The following is a 16,006-nucleotide window of genomic DNA, read 5'->3' as shown; positions in this document are numbered from 1 at the left end:
AAGTGAAGCAAACCCACAAAGTGAAAAAAAAAAAATTTGCAAAGCATATATCTGATAAGGGGTAATACATAAAGAACTCAACTCAATAGCAAGAAAACAACCTAACTGAAAAATGGGCAATAGGCCAGGCACAGTGGCTCACGCCTGTAATCCCAGCACTTTGGGAGTCCAAGGCAGGTGAATCACGAGGTCAAGAGATCAAGACCATCCTGGCCAACATGGTGAAACCCTGTCTACTAAAAATACAAAAATTAGCTGGGTATGGTGGTGCGCGCCATACCCAGTGGCCTCAGCTACTCCGGAGGCTGAGGCAGGAAAACAGCTTGAACCTCGGCGGTGGAGGCTGCAGTGAGCAAGACTGTGTCACTGCAATGCAGTCTGGCAACAGAGGAAAGAGACAAGAAGAAAGAAGCAAAGAAAGGAAAGAAATAGAGAGAGAGAGAGAGAGACAGAAAGAAGAGAGAGAGAGAGAGAGAAAGAAAGAAAGAAAGAAAGAAAGAAAGAAAGAAAGAAAGAAAGAAAGAAAGAAAGAAAGAAAAGCCAGCCAGCCAATAAACCTGAACATTTGCCATTTGTGTCTCTCAAAAGAAGGCCTGCAAAAGGCAAACAGGTATATGAACAAAATGCTCAGCATCACTAATCAATAGGGAAATGCAAACTAAAACCACAATAAGAAGTCACCTAATACCCATTAGAAAGGCTTTTATCAGAAAGATGAAAGATGACAGGTATTGGTGACAATGCAGAGAAAAGGGAAATCTTTTACATAGTTGCTAGAAATGTAAATTAATACAGCCATTATGGAAAACAGTTTGGAGGTTCCTCAAAAAACTAAAATTACTATATGGCTCAGTAATCCCACTTCTGGGTAAATAACCAAAGGAACTGAAACAAATGTCAAAGGGATATCTGTACTGCCATGTTCACTGCAGCACTATTCACAATAGACAAGATATGGTATCAGCCTAAGTGGCCATCAACAGATAAACTGATTTTTTTTTTAATGCAGTATAGATACACAATAGACTACTATTCAGCCTTAAAAAGGAAATAAAAATTTGTTATTTTGCAACAACATAGATGAACCTGGAGGACATTATACTAAGTGAAAGAAGCCAGGCACAGAAAGATACACCATATGATCTCACATGTATGTGAAATCTAAAATAGTTGAACTTGTAGAAGTAGCACAGAATGATGGCTACCAGAGGCTAGAAAGATGTGAAGAGAGGGAATGGAAATTCTTGATCAGAGTACGAAGCTTCAGACAGAGAGGAGGCATAAGTGTTGAGATCTATTGTACAGTAAAGTGACTAAAGTCAATTAATAATGTATTATGTACTTCAAAATAATGAAGAGAGTAAATTTCAAATGTCTCACTGTGAAAAAGGATAAGTAAATGAGATGACAGATATGTTAACTGTCTTGATTTAATTATGCTACATTGTATACAAATATCAAGACATCACTCTGTGCCCCATATATGTATACAATTATGATTTGCCAATAAAAAATAATAGTAATTTTTAAAATAAGAGTATACAATCCAAAATTGTTTCACCAAATTCTAAAAATAAATCATCAGCAATAGAAATAAATTGCAGTACATTGTATTCATAAAACTGGAATTACTATATAGCAATTAAGTGCCTGAATTAAGAATTATAGAACTCAAAAAAGAAAACTCTCCCAACACCAGTCAGGAGCCTCATGTCTGCGCTGTCCAGGCCAGGCTGTGGTTTGGCCCTGAAGCCAGTAGAGGAGGCCTCTTGACTATGATCTCTGTTTTGTGTTAAATGTTTTCTCCTCCTGTGCGGCCCAGTGCCACATGGGCTCCGGTGGGACGCCTGGGGGTTCGACCCAGATTGCTGATGTTATTGATGGGAAAGGCAAAACAGACAGAAAGATCCCAGAATATCTAATACATTTTAATAGTTGGAACGGAAGCTGTGATAGATGGGCAGCCAAAGATCATGTGCACTGTAATACAGGTGCAAATCAAGGATGACAGCATGAATTGGCAAGAAAAGCTGCAGCTCACCTGAGAGGCACAGGAAGAAAGAAGTCTGTCTGGCATCGACTCTATCTAAAAAAGCCTCCCAGTTGAAGACAAAGATGAAAATGCTGAAAATTCAATAAGCAGTTCTCCAACAGTAGTGAAAACAAGGATGAAAAATAAGTGAAGAAAGTGTTATTGAAGAAGAGACAAGTGCAAGAACAGAAAGGGAAATGGAAGAAAGAATAATAACTATAGAAATCCCTGAAATTCTGAACGAGCAGCTTCAGGGTGATTGTTACTACATTAACAGAAGGAAACAGTTAATAAAACTTCCATGACAGACCAACATCATAATGATTTTGGAGTCCTACGAGAAGCATTTTGCTATCAACACAGCTTTTTCAGCCAATGAGAGGCCTTGCCACCATTACACTATGCAGCACGCCACCATGAAGGTGCATTATATCCCAGCAGAAAAGAATGCTGACCTTTGTAAGGAGATGGTGGATGGGTTAAGAATAACCTTTGATTACACTACCCCATCAGTTATAATCTATCCATGAGAATAAGCTCGGTATAAAAAGGTGACTTCATCTAAGTGTTTTCTTTCAATTAAGGAAAGCATCACAGACAATAAAAGGAACCAGGGGGAGCTCTCTCCCAGCCCACCTTTGTTGAATCCATCCACACCACGGTCCACAGAGAGTCAGACAACCACAGCTGAACCAGCCACCCACAAAAGGCACAAAGCCAAGCCGGAAGCATTGCAGGCTGTGAGGCGGTCCACATGCCACATCACCAACTGCAACAGGCTGGCTGAGAGCAGGCGTCACCTCACCCAAGTGCCAGCAGCAGGCCACATCGACCAGCATGCTCCAGGCTGCTCCTGAACCTGGAGAAGAAAACACCTGTGCATCATCTTCAACCTCTGCCTCCTAGCAAGGAAGAAAGTGCTGCATTTACTGGTTTTGAAGGGAAAAGAACTAACTAAATAAATGAATTCCTCTCATGGAAGTTTGTGCCTAATAATTACCACCCAGGTGACCAGTCACCTCCACCCCCTTCACATTTACGGGGCACAACATTTGCTGTGACTTTTGGTAAAACTTCCAGAAATCCTTGGAAAGATGTCCTAGTCTGAGAAGAATCTGAAGGCTTTATTGAAACACTTTGATCTTTTCTACAATTTTTAGCAGAATACCATGATGACTTCTTCCCAGAGTTGGCTTATGTTGCTGTCTGTGAGGCATATTACAGCACCTAGAAACCCCCGGCAATTTATTAAAGTGTTCGTGAGTCTGTAACAACAACTCCTCCATCTAGCTTTGCACTCTGGGTTCCAACTGTTCCAACCAACAAGGCAGTGGGTCTTATTTACCCAGAGCACAAAAGTAACACCCACGTGGGGACTCTGGCAGAGGTGGGCCCTGTTGTTTGAGTTGCCCACATAACTGTAGTTATTCTGTTAGGAATTACTTCCTGGGTGTCTGAAACTGTTCTGACAAGATACTTGCTACTAAGGAGGCTATCTGTGATGGCAGAAAAAAAGGGCAACTGTGTTCACAGTGAAATGTTCATGAAAGTATACATAGGTTAGGCCATTTCACTAGATATTGGAGTTAGTAAGCAGAAACCACAATATTTTGTTATTTGTTGGCATTAAACAAAATTTTTTTTGCAAATTATTTTTATTCTATTGATGAGACTGAGCAACTCTGTCCAACAAATTTTAGTTTATATTTAGAAACCACAAAGTAGTCTAAAAGTATTATAGAGAGAATTGTTATTGAAGGGGGGGAAAATGCAGTTATACATTTGCTTCTAACAGTGAAACATGATTTTTGGTGACCTAAAGAAAGCACTGCCTTTCTTGTTTGAGATTTTACAGCATACTTTGTTGTGCAATGTTATGGTTCCCTTTCTGTAAAACATTACTTTTAGCAACCTAAATACAGCCTGTGTTAATTGAAAAAAACTGGAAAAAAAAAAAACTGACGTGGTTTAGATCTGTGTCTCCACCAAATCTGATATCAAACTGTAATCTCCAGTGTTGGAGGTGGGGCCTGGTGGGAGGTGACTGGATCATGGGATCGATTTCTCATGAATGGTTTAGTGCCATCCCCCTGTGTACTGTCCTCACAATAATTAGTGAGTTCTCATGAGATCTGGTTGTTTAAAAGTACATAGCACTCCCTCTCCATTCTCTCTTGCTCCTACTCCGCCTCCACCTTCCCCCACAATTTTAAGCTTCCTGAGGCCTCCCTAGAAGTCAACCAGATGCCAGCATCATGTTCCTGTACAGCCTACTGTGAGCCAGTCAAACCTCTATTCTTTACAAGTTACCCAGTCTCAGGTATTTCTTCATAGCAATGCAAGAACGACCTAATACAAAAACTCCTCCAAACTTAATATTTAATGAATGTTCAAAAGAATACAGATAGCAAACAAACCAAAACATGCAAAACAATATGAAACTTAAATATTTTTAAAATGATACATATATACTAAAAGTATTTACAGGCACAGGAATAATAATTACTAACTTTAGAATAGTGTCCAGCTCTGATATGGTGAAACAGGAGAAAGAACATCATGAGGAAATTTTAAAATTGCCTTTCTTTTTGATCTGGGATACTCATTATATTATTCTCTATTTGCATATCTGACATACCTCATAATAAAAAGGAAAAGAAATAACCACTGATCTACCACAGAGTGGGAGAATACATGTCTTCCTGTAGTGGACCTCATTATTAATCAAAGATGCTAAAATTTTATCATGGAAACAACCTCTGTTAATTAATAAAAATTATAAGAATGCCCAAGCTTCAAAACGATAACATTCTGCAACATATAAAGGATTGAGAGGCACTGAATTTCAAAATAATGCTTCCATGTATAAGCAACATAAGGTAACAAAATAATTTGACATTGTTTTCATTAACATTGAATCCATTTTTATATGCCAGGAAAAATAAAAGCTAAAATTAAATATAATGTGCTTAGAATAGGCTTTAACATGTCAATCACATACCGTCAATACTGTCAATTCTTAGAACTCGAATCTTATTTTCTTAGTAAGTATATTTATATATATTTTGAAATACAAATATATCCTTGTAGAAAAATATTCTGTGGGTACCCTAACAGATTACAGAAAAAGAAAATGGAATATAGTATGCAAGAAATAAGTACAAAAACCTCATGAGAAAAAGACCTAAAAAAATGATGAGATACACTATGTTCAAGGATTAAAGACTCAATATTGTCAAAATGTCCATTTTGTTCCTCAAGATTATCTACAAATTCAATGATATCCCAATCAAAATTCTAACAGGTGTTTTTAATAGAAACTGACCAGTTGATAACAAAATATATAGAGAAAACAAAAAACATACAGTAGTTTACATAATCTTTTTAAATAGCAAAGTTAGAGGACTCATATTACCTGATTCAAAGATTCAGTATATAGCCACAGCAAACAAGACCATGGTAACTGGCATGACCATGGACAAACAGATTAAAAAACCAGAATAGAATTCCAGAAATAAAATAATGCATATGTTGTTTATTGATTTTCAACAAACATGCCAGGGCACTGAATGGGGAGTCTTTTCAACACACGATGCTTTAATAGCTGGACAAACAAATGAGAAAAAAATCCAAAAACTTGATCTCTACCTCACAACTATTCACAAAAGTTGATTTTTTGAATCATAGAATTAAAAGTAAAAGCTAAACTATAAGGCTTTTAGAGGAAAATACAGAAGGATATCCTGGATTTCTTAGAGAAGTCACAAAAAGCACTAATCATAAAAGCACAAATAATTAAAAAATTGACAAATGTGACTTTACTAAGGTTTTAAAATTTTATTTTTTTTTTTTATTTTTTTTTTATTTATTTATTTATTTTTTTTTTTTTTGAGACGGAGTCTCGCTCTGTCGCCCAGGCTGGAGTGCAGTGGCCGGATCTCAGCTCACTGCAAGCTCCGCCTCCCGGGTTCACGCCATTCTCCTGCCTCAGCTTCCCGAGTAGCTGGGACTACAGGTGCCCGCCACGGCGCCCGGCTAGTTTTTTGTATTTTTTTAGTAGAGACGGGGTTTCACCGTGTTAGCCAGGATGGTCTCGATCTCCTGACCTTGTGATCCACCCGTCTCGGCCTCCCAAAGTGCTGGGATTACAGGCTTGAGCCACCGCGCCCGGCCAGGTTTTAAAATTTTATTCTTTGTAAGACATTGTTATGAAAAAGAAAAAACAAGGAAAAGACTAAGAAAATATATTATCCACACATATAGCTGACTTGTATTCAGAATACATAAGGAACTCTTACAATTCAATTAAAGACAAACCATTAACATAAAATGGGCAAAAGACCTTCAAGTCTTTTAAGACACTTCACAAAGGAAGGTATCTGAAATGCCAAAAGGATGAAAAGATGATTATTATTAGTTACCGAGAAACACAAATTAAAACAAGAATGAGATATCATTTCAAGCTTAGTAAAACATAAAATGACTACACCTAATATTGGCAAAGATATGAATGGAACAATGAAATTCTCATTGTAACACACATTGTTGGTGGGAGTGTTAAGTCATATAACTACTTGGAAAAAAGGTCTAATAGTTTTTTATAAAGTTAAACATACACCTACCTTATAATAACAATTCCACTTCTAAATATGTATGCAATAGAAATGACAATATATGTCCACAAAAGGCTTGTAAAAGAATGTTATAGCAGGTTTAAACACAATAACTACAAAATAGAAACAATACAAAAGTCCATCAACAGTAGAATGAAGTAGTAAGCTGTACTGTATCCATACAATGGAATATTATTTGGTAATCAAAAACAATAAACTACTGATATGCACAAGACAAATGATTTCAAAAACATAGTGTGAAACATTAGACACTGATACATACATATATACATCCAGAGAATTATTCTGAGTGAAAAAAGCCAATCCCAGAAAGATTATATATTACATGACTATTTACATAACATTCTTGAAATGACAAAATTGGAGACATAGAGATATTAGTAGATGCCAGGGGTTAAGACTTGGGGTTAGAGTGGATGGTGGGGAGGAAGCAGAAGGAAAGTAGATGTGGACATAAAAGGGTAACACGAGGGATTCTTAAAGTCATGAAACTATTCTGTATCTTGACTATGGTGGTAGGTACATAAATCTACATATGTGATAAAAACTACATACAATTAAATACATACAAACCCAAATGAATACCAGTAAAGCAGGGGAACTCTGAACAAGATCTATGAATTGTATCAATGTCAGTATCCTGGTTGGGGTATTACATTATAGTTTTGTGAGATGTTATCACTAAGGAAAACTGAGAAGAAGATACATAGGATCTTTCTGTATTATTTCACACAACTGCATGTGAATCTACATAATTATCTCAAAAGAAAATGTTTAATTAAAAGGAAGTAAAGTTTAAAACTCACCATACATGTGGCCTTTACTTTTCATGCACATCTTTCTCCAAAAACAGATTTCCTGGGCATTAATTTTACATGTCCCTGACCCCCTTCAGATAAAAATAGTTTTAAAACGTAAGAATAATGTTACATTTTTAAATGTCAGATTCTAGTCTAAAATACATAAACTCTACAAAAATTCAAACTCTCATTACAAAGCTGCCACTAACCTAATACTATTTAAATAGACAAAGTACTATTATTTAAAAAGATTTCTGATACTTACATGTCTGAAGAATTATGATTATTCCCTCATGTAGATAAAGCACTATCTGAAGTCTAAGCTCTTCTCTAAGTAGGCCTTGGAATCATTTTTCTACTTCATCATTAAGAAAAATAAGCAACACTATTATATTTGACCACCCAGCTACAAAAAAACATGTGAGCCAACTCTTTTTCCTTTCCTATCAACATGAGATTAATGCAATACCAGTAGAATTTCAAAATAAATAAATAGACAAGAAAGTGTTATTAGAAGCCTGATATTTAAAAAGTTTAGAATTCATATGGGAAATTTAGAAGAAATTTTATTAGGGAGAGTCCGGAAGAAAATGAATAAAGTCTCTTAATCTTAAACTTTTATCTTGTTTTCTGTACTGCGCTTTTAAGGATGTTCTGAAGAATAGCTTATGACTGTACATAAAGCACTGAACTGAGGATTCAGAGTAAGTGTAACACTGACTTTACAAGTAAATTACTGTAAACATCCTTTCCACACTGTACCACTTGGGACACTCAGAGAATGTACTGAATTAACTCTTTAGAATATATAAAAGAATATTTTATTTGATCTAAAACACTTGAACTGATTGAACAAAAAAAAATTAACTGTTCTCTTACTTGCATAAAGTGGCCATATATGAAAAGATTAATATAGTAACTATAAATCCTAACATTAATTCCTGATTTTTCTATTTCTTTGCAAATACTTGAGACTTGTTAAAAATACTCATTTAATCTAATTATCTCAGGTTTACTATTTAGCCATTTTGTTTATGAACCACAAGACAAATACTGAAAAAATGTAAGTCACAGTCTATTGTTTAAATGATCCAATGAGTCTTTACACTAAGTTCACCTAATATAGTTTTGGATGTCAGAACATAAGACTGGCCAAATTTCTATTTAATTTATCAATATAAGAAACCCCATTAAATTCATAATTTTCTACAATAAATAAAAACAAAGCTCAATTCTAATATATGTTGCTGGAGCAGCCAAAATGTTGTTACAAAGATACTCAAATTTCTGAAAAAATGATTTTGAGATAAATGTTTTAAACAAAACAGAATGTACACTATACTGTGGTAAGTATTCCTTTATCTTAAATTACTAAAGTTATCCTTATGTAGTTACAATGTTGAACTCCAAATACAATTTCTTGTCAACCACCTATAAAATGCTGTAAGATCACGCAATGTATTCTTCTGTCTCATGTAAACATGCAATACTTTAAATTAAATTTCACTATTTTTGCAGCAGCTTTCAGATTTCATTTCCATCTTAAATTTTACAATTTAACCTACACCAAACAACATCACCAAAGTCAAAACGTACTAAGAAGTTTATTATATTGATTTGTACAAAAATGCACAAATACAACCTACATGTTTCATATGTTATTAATATAATTATCCAACTGGTTACAGGTTATATTTTAATTGTTTTCTTGATTTACTAGTCAAGTATCACTTTTTTGGCAATTCCGAATTTTTAAATTGATATTCCAATTCAACTACTAGTATTGTTTATGCTAATGAGAACATAAGTCTATCTAAATGTTCCTTATAAAGGGATCTTGGTTGCCCTATAGCTCTGAACTGCAAGATTCTAGAAGTAGTGTATAAGTAGTGTTGCTACAGAGGCCAACAGTTCTATGGTCATTTACCTGTCAATGTAGTAGCTACTGTAGTAAATGACTAGTGAGTAATGCGATGACAAGCAACACTACTTAAAATGAACAGGTTGATCCCTTAAGTAAGGTTTTCTAAGCACTTTATAGGACCAGTGCATTATTTAAGAACAACCATAACAAGTAAATTGCCAGCATTGTTCATTTAAGTTTAAATTTTCTTCTCTAGGTCTCATTCTCTGCCACAAACCAGGTAAGTAAGAGTTTAGTGGAACCATCCATCCTTATTCTGAAAAGAATATAAAAAAATTAGAGGAAATTCAATGGATATTTCATAAAATTATCTGTGATTAAAGAATCTGAAGGAAAGCATTTTAGTGTACATGAGAATGAAGCTGAAAGGTGAAGGAGCAATTCTTACCAGGAATACAAGGAATTTTCTTTAAGAGACTCAACTTCACCTAATACTCTAATGCAATAAAAACTAAATTAATCCTAAACTGCCTTAAGACAACAGGGATAAAAGAAATAACATTTTGCTTAATGGCTTTAGATACTAAAAAAATGATACCATGGGTACTTGGAGACTCTCTACAAGCCACTAAGAAACAAGATATTGATAGTTTCAGTTCTGGTTGAAGACAATGACTAGATAAAATAACTTGGTACCACTATAACATCCTTCTAATCCTCCACTTTTCAACCCAGCACTCCATTATCCCACAACTTAGAAGGTAAGAAAAAATTAAAATATAGATAGTAAGTGCTTAGATAAACAAAATAGAGGGAGAAAAGCGGGAACACTTAAGAAACAATTAATTCAGGCTAGGAGTAGGGGTAAGGGAAGACAGGGAGAAGGTAACAGAAGGAATAATGCATGAGCTTTAGGTCAGGGATAAGAAACAACTATATTAAGTGATGGTTCAGAAAGTGAAATCCTGTTCTCTGACTCTGGTTCTTTATTCAGTACTGGATTAAATTCCTGAATTCTGCTTTCTCATCCAAAGTCTCAACCTCCAAATAGAAAATATTATTAAAATTACATACCCCCATCACTGGTCTCATCATTCATTCTCCGTGAATGGCATAATATAATAGCAATGAAGATAATACTATTTTTAATATTATATATATGATCAAAAGTTTTAAAAAGGGGTACTTAACAGAAAACAATTCTAGTCCAGTGTGTTCTGGAATAGTAGCCCCAAAATAACTAGTCCAAACAACATGTTCAAATATTTAAAGACAATTTTAAATTTTCTAAAATCCTTGGAAGACATGCCTCTCCAAATAGGCATCTCAAAGGAGTTAATATATATTACAGAATAAAACATATACTCTAAACAGTGACTCTCAAATACAGCACTGTCTGGAAACATTTTTGGTTGTTACATTTCCAAGAGTGCCACTGGTATCTAGTGGGAAGAGGTCAGGGATGCTACACAATATACAACAATATATAAGACAGGATTATGTGGCCCAAAATGTCATTCACGCCATTGTCAAAATACCATGCTTGAAAGGAATACTGAACACTATCATTTATTTTATCTATTTTATTTTTATTTGCTGTTAGAATCACTGTGTTGCAGTCTCTTATTAGAATCTGTCAAGATGATAAGAATGACATTATTAAGTGAAATCCTAGAGGAAATATATATGTAGGAAAAACAGAAAGATAAAGTTCACTGAGAATGCTTAGTGGTTATGTTTAATGTAATCAACTACAGTTGATGGCTCAGAAAGAAATAAGTTGCTTCAAAAATGAAACTGGCAATAACACTCAAATATATCAATTTTATTTATAAACTGGAATTAACAGGGTTTTTCCTCTTAAAGCAGATGGATTCCTTGAACTACTAAAAACAAGCATTGGATGTCAAGGCAAAAAAATGTGGACATAAAATTCTGATCCACATTCCCTAAGGTGATTTTGTCAAAACAAAATATATAGACCACCACAATGTTCTTCCATAATACCTTAAAAATGTGTCTTTTCAAAATTAATAATCTTTCATTTTACTAAACACATGCTTGAATATAAGCATTGATTGTAATATACTATAGTTGCTTTTATTGAAATGAATCATTTTTTCAGAATATGCCCCAAACTAAAATACAGGGTTTATACCTATCAAAACAAAGCCAAGAGAATTAAATTTTCACTCAATATGTTTCACATAAAAACAGAAAGATAACATTTCACAAGTTTTAATACTTTAGAAGTCTATAATCCAGAAAGAGTCCAACTGGAAGGAATCTTAGAAATCATCATGAGCTAGACTTTTCAAAAGAGGGTACTTACATATATAGGCATATACAAAGGTAAGCTAAGAAGCACTCAAATGAAAAAATAAGCACAGTAGGTCTTAGTAGATGAGCAACTTAATCTAATAACTAGGGGGAGGAGAGGTAAACAAACAGAATGCATTGTGGAGTAGAATGTCAAACTTACAAAAATTTTTAATCTAAGAGACGTAAAGTAGATTTTCCTTTTGCAGCTGCTTGCTTTGGGCTGGAATTTTCAGAGGTATGAATTTACACTCTTCTTCTACTGCAAGGATGTAGCTGAACAAATTGAGAGCTCCTCAGAAGATATCAAAGAATACTTCGATTTAAAACACTCAAACTGATTGAAAAAAATTAACTGCTTCTTTATTTGGATAAAATAGCCATTTTATAAAAAGACCAACGTAGTAACAAAAATTTTAACTTGATCAATTCCTGATTTTTCTATCTCCTGGCAAATACTTAAGACTTGTTGAAAGTTATCTTATCCAATCATCTCAGGTTTAAAATTTAGCTATCTTCTCCTACAAGACACCTATATCACCAAAGTTGGAAACAGAGACTATCCAGGTCCCACTAAACCTTTCAGGTTGCCATTTGTCCTTGCTTCCCCTACTTCGTATCTGTTTTCCCAGCTCAATTTCCTGCCTTGCTGATCTCAGGTGACAGCACCAAACACAAAAGAAATAGTTCCCACAGAACTTTTTTAAGACTCCCACAATTGAGTATGGAGAAATCTTTATAATAAATCCTTTCTATTAGCAGTCCCGAACCATTTGGCACTAGGGACAGGTTTTGTGCAAGACAATTTTACCACGAACTTGGTTCAGGGATGGCGATTGTTTCAGGATGAAACTGTTCCACCTCAGATCATCAGGCATTAGATTCTCATGAGAAGCGTGCAGCCTAGATCCCTTGCATGCGCAGTTCACAATGGGGTTTGCGCTCCTAGGAGAATCTAATGCCATAGCTGATCTGACATGAGACAGAGTACAGGTGGTAATGCTGGCTAACCAGCCACTAACCTGCTGTGCAGTCTGGTTCCTAATAGGCCATGGAACCATTTTGGTCCACGACTCAGCAATCGGGGACTTCTGCTTTAAAAGTATATCTCCTAGTGGTTCTGCTTCTTTAATTAAACCTTGACTGATAGAGAATTTCTGTAAGGTATATTTTATGTATTGTTTGAGAATATTCTGTTACATTATAAATCAAGAAAAACAGGATAAGACTCACAAGAAATGTTAACCATAGATAGCAAGTAAACTAGCATCTTATGAGATACAGATAGAAATCATAGAACATGTGAGTAGGCAAAGTAGCTTATGAAACAGTAGTGATCATAAAATGTGTTAAATATAGAGAGTAAGTTAGTCATCTGTAAAGTAGGCAGGGAATACCTAAATATTCCATGCCACCAGATTCAGATAGTGTGGTCTTTCCCATCCACTTATACAGTATCCAAAGTGTGTTGACTGCCCTATCTCTAGTCTCTTGCCTGTACCTTGTGTTCTAATTAACCTCATGTGCTCTTTCCATCCCATCTGTATAATATCTTATGTGTGTTGACTGCTCTATCTTTCTCACCATGCTTCTACTTTGTGTCTGATTAATCTTGATTGTGCTCTGATGCAAATTTTTGTATTTATTTGACTGGCTAACTGGCATTTATTTGACTGACTACCTATATTAATTATTAATATATTAAATCTAAATACTACATTAATGTACATTCCACCTTGAAAGTGAAATCCCAAATAAAATCACTGTTCTTTAATAATATTTAGTTAGTCATTGGTAAACTTCAAAAGTCAAATTGAATTGGGCTGACTCAATTTCCTGCAGTTGCCATTCTACCCAATTAGGTTGACTGCAATTCTGTGTTTTTTCTTATCTAAGACACCATCAATCACGACACACAATTATTTTACATGTACATAGAATTGGAAGACCCAAGGGGTACACCTTTGTTTAAGATTAAAGAGAAAAACTCTTCGAAGTAGATACAAATAGGAAGAAAACTCATAAACTAATCTTTGTACTAGGTGGAGGGTAGGGGAAGAAATCTCATAAAATTGAATCCAAAACCCAGTATTAACAATTATGGCAGTCTAAATTCACACTATCAGTGAAATCCAAAAATCATCTAACAAATAACTTAATTCAAAGTGGTCTCATGTGTCTGAGATGACTGCCAGGAGGAAACACAAACTCCCTCTATCGGAGCTGAACTTCAACTGAGGCCAGTAGTAAGAGGCCATTTATTTTCAGAAAAGTTAAAGTATGAAAAAAGTATCTCAAAATTGATAAAATAAATTGTGATGAATATTTGTAGGAGACTAACAAATACATGAAATTTATTAATATGCAGGGATGGCTGGGCATGGTGGTTCTTGTCTATAATCCCAGCACTTTGGGAGGCTGAGGTGGGCAGATCACTTGAGCTCTTGAGTTCGAGACCAGCTTGGGCAATGTGGCAAAACCACGTCTCTACAAAAAATACAAAAATTAGCAAGGCAGGAAAGCCTGGGAGGCAGATGCTGCAGCAAGCTAAGATTGTGCCACTGGGCAACAGAGCGAGACTCTGTCTCAAAATTTTTAAAAAAAAAGTTCCCTAGAGATGATGGATAGAAATTCTGCCTTATTTCAAATTATTTAATTTTTTTTTCATAAACTACTTACTTATCAATTAGACAAATACACATACAGAAGAGGACATTGTTTAAGCTCTCCCTAAGCTTAGAATATAGTTGGGAAATAAGATACTCATATCAAACATAAAATGTAAACAACACAAATTTATTCACTCAATACATATACTGGGTACCTGTTGCACATGCCTATTTTTTCAACCAGGGTTCCTCATCTAAACCCCAAAGCACAGAAAATTATTTGAGTCACTATCTTCACAATTCTTCCACAATTCTTCCAATATAATACATTATTGTTTTTTTAAGCACAGAATAGAAGCAAATGCAGTAAGAAATTGCTAAGAAGGAAAACAGAAGAGTAAGAAATAATTTTTGTTTTCGATAAGCTGGTTACAACGGTATGTAAGTACACCAATCATTAAGGTACAGCTTTGGAAGTATTGAGAAATGACACCCAAAAAACATATCCTATGTGAAACAAATACATAATTTAATCTGGGCAAAAATCCAAAGAAGAAAAATTTATTTTGGTTGAGATACTAAGGGCCGTAAAAAGAATGCATGATTTAAATATTTGGAATGTAGATGCAAAGAGATAAAATAAAAAGTATTTGAAGAGTTGATAGGCATTTATATAAAGACCTAAACAGGAAATTAGCTGATACTTGAAAGTTGATACGTCTGTTTCTTCCCAAAAGTGATCTTTTCTCTAAGAGGAACTAACAAAAACATCTTGACTAGGTCCTTGCCAATCATGGAAAATAATGTTAAGGGAACTAAATAACTCTCCCCTGTGATGTCAGATTTAAGTTGACTGAGATTTTAGCTTGAGCTACAGATATACACAGATAAGAATTATACTGTTAAGGTTGCTTTGAATAATACATTTCACAAAATTGCCTTTGATGGGGAGGTACCATTTACTTAGGAGGTAGTATTCTGAAGAACAAATAACAATGAAAACAGTTTGTTTCACTAAGTTAGACAGCATATGAGCAGTTGCAAAGGATGAAACATTTGGATTTTATATGATAGTCTGCACAATTTATAGAGAATGAGTGAAAGAAGGCAAAATTAGCAAGAAAACAAACTATCCAACCAATTCTGTGATTGATTGTGAGAAGTTAGTCTAAAGCAGGGTAAGTGGAAATAAAAAGCAAAAGATGAATTTAAGAGAATCTTGGTCAAGCACAGTCGCTCATGCCTGTAATTCCAACACTTTGGGGGGCCCAGGTGAGAGAACTGCTTGAACCCAGGAGTTTGAGCCCAATCTCGTCAACATATTGGAACTTTGTATTTTTTTTCTTAAAGGAAAGAACCTCAAAGAATTTTAAGATCTGTTAACTAATTGGACAAGCAATAAAGCATAGATTAAAATATGTCATTAGCCATTTGAGAACAATAATGCTAGCCTACCTGTTTAGAACCTCAATGAAAATGAGAATGATTATGAAGTGTTTTTAGATTTTATCTAAAAGATACCTTAATGTGATCATACAGTGGAAGGAGAAGGAAGAGCCTTTAATTAAAAATAAAATATCAAAATGCAACAATTTTTAAAACCATATATAATCTTTGTAACTAGATATAATCCACAGAACTGACTACATTATAGTAACAAGTCTTTATGAACAATTGGTTCTTTTCTTTAGAATACAAGATTCAAAGTAATCTATACCCTTGTGCTCTATCACTTGAAATACATGATC

The 16,006-nt window shown here is 34.7% G+C and overlaps 1 protein-coding gene and 1 pseudogene across 8 annotated transcripts in view; one reads left to right on the top strand and one right to left on the bottom strand.

Moving 5' to 3' along the window:
* Positions 1 to 16,006, bottom strand: part of VPS13B (vacuolar protein sorting 13 homolog B) — an 870,718-nt gene that overhangs the window by 567,460 nt on the left and 287,252 nt on the right. The gene's annotated exons all lie outside the window — the stretch shown is intronic.
* Positions 1,813 to 4,688, top strand: LOC103237202 (MSL complex subunit 3 pseudogene; annotated as a pseudogene).

Source organism: Chlorocebus sabaeus, chromosome 8 (assembly GCF_047675955.1).
Source record: "Chlorocebus sabaeus isolate Y175 chromosome 8, mChlSab1.0.hap1, whole genome shotgun sequence".
NCBI classification, from domain to species: domain Eukaryota; kingdom Metazoa; phylum Chordata; class Mammalia; order Primates; family Cercopithecidae; genus Chlorocebus; species Chlorocebus sabaeus.
The sequence above is the reverse complement of the archived record's forward strand: the minus strand, read 5'-3'. Positions and strand labels throughout refer to the sequence as shown.